This window comes from Hipposideros armiger, unplaced genomic scaffold, assembly GCF_001890085.2.
Source record: "Hipposideros armiger isolate ML-2016 unplaced genomic scaffold, ASM189008v1 scaffold_1197, whole genome shotgun sequence".
Classification (NCBI taxonomy): Eukaryota; Metazoa; Chordata; class Mammalia; order Chiroptera; family Hipposideridae; genus Hipposideros; species Hipposideros armiger.
The window spans coordinates 231036-233191 of record NW_017732547.1 but is presented as its reverse complement, the minus strand read 5'-3'; positions in this window follow the sequence as shown (position 1 = coordinate 233191).

Genomic DNA, 2156 nt, shown 5'->3' with positions numbered 1-2156 from the left:
GTTATTACAATATTATTGACTATATTCCTTATGCTATGCCCTAAGTCCCCATGACTACTGTGTGACAACCAATTTGTACTTCTTAATCCCTTTCCCCTTTTCACTCACCCTCAACTCCCCTCCCATCTGGCTAACATCAAAATGTTTTCTGTATGTATGAGTTTGTTTCTGTTTTGTTTGTTTATTTCATTCTTTAGATTCCATATATAAGTGAAATCATGTTGCATCTGTCTTTCTCTGTCTGACATACTCCACTTAGCACAATACCCTCCAGGTCCATCCATGCTTCTGCAGATGGCAAGAACCCATTCCCATCCATGACATGGAGCCTTGCCATTGTGATCACAAAAATACGGTGAATGCTGCCTCTGAGTGAGTGTCATCCAACAGAAAGTTAGGGATCTTCAATATGGGAAACAGCATGTCAAGCTTTGGTAACATCAGGTAGCAAGTTTTAATTTGTTTGGTGCAGTCAGTTGGGTGTGAACTATGGTTGAGAGAAGGTGTATTTTAAAGTGTAACTTAAGTCATCCTCCATCATGACAACATTCTGTGTCATGCATTGCTTCTGATATATGGCAATTTCTGTCAAATGAAAACATTACAGTTTGTTCTCGTCTACCTTATTCACTGGATCTGGCACCGTGTGACTTTTGGCTCTTCTCCAAAGTCAAAATGATTCAGGATATTGAGGCCGCCGCAACAGTGCAACTAAAGACCCCCACAAAAGAGGACTTCCAGGACTTCAGAAAGTGGCACGAATAATGGGATAAGTGTGTTTGAAGTGAAGGGGAGTATTTTGAGAAGGATTAATGACAATGTGTCTTTTACTGTAATAATTTTTTTTATTTAAACATTCACCATATTGTTTGATAACACCTCATATGTTCTTTGATCAAAATGAGTTAAAATTGGAAATCAATAATGCAACAAATTGGGAAACTCACAAATACGTGGATATTAATACACTACTAAATAGCTAATGGGTCAAAGAAGAAGTGTCATGGTGAATTAGAAAACACTTTGAGATGAATGAAAATGGAGACAAAACATATCAAAACTTATGGGATGCAGTTAAATTGGTGGTTAAAGGGAAATTTATAGTGGTACATACCTGTATAAAAAATAAACAAGTAAATAAAGAAGAAGAAGAAAGAAAGTTCTCAAACCAATATCCTAACCTTCCATCTTAACAAATTAAAAAAAGAAGAAGAAATAAAACTTAAGTAAGCATGAAAAAGAAAATAACAATTACAACAGAAATAAATGAATAAAGAATAGAAAAACTATAGAGCATATTCACTAAACCAAAAATTTTCAAAAAGAACACCAAAAAACACAAATCTTTAGCTAGACTTACCAAGAAAAAGTATGAACAATCAAATTACCAAAATAAAAAATTAAGGGAACATTATTACCAAACTTATAGAAATGTAAAGAATGCTAGAGGAGTACTACGAACAGTTATATGCCAATGATTAGATAATCTAGATAAACTGATGAAATTCTTAGAGAAAAAGACACTACCTACACTGGCCAGGAAGAAACAGAGCATCTGAATCTAGAAAGATTGCAATTGTAATATAAACACATTTCCCACAAAGAAACACTGGGACCAAATAACTTCACTGGTGATGCTACCAAACATTTAAAGAAAAATTAATATTAGTTCTTTACAAACTCTTCCAAGAAATAGACGAGGAGGAAACACTTTCTAACTTATTCTATGAGGTTAGTATTACCCTGATATCAAAACCAGACAAAAACCCTAGAAGGAAAGAAAACCACATACCAAAATGTATTATGACTATAGACACAAAAATCCTCAACAAATTTCTCGCTATTGAGAACATGCACCATGACCAAGTGGTCTAGAATATGGTCTATGCTGAATAAACAAAAGACTTTCAACCAAGAGTTTTATATCTAGTAAAACTATCATCCAAAAATAAGCAAGAAATTAAGGCATTTATATATTTAAAAAGAAAAACACACACAAAGCTTAAAGAATTTATCAATAACAGACCCACCTTACCAAAAATACTAAAGGAAATTCTTCAGGCTGAAATGAAAAACTACTAGATGGTAACTTGAATCAATATGAAGAAATAGAGTACTGGTGTCATTTATAGTTGAATTCAGATTCCAAGTTAGTC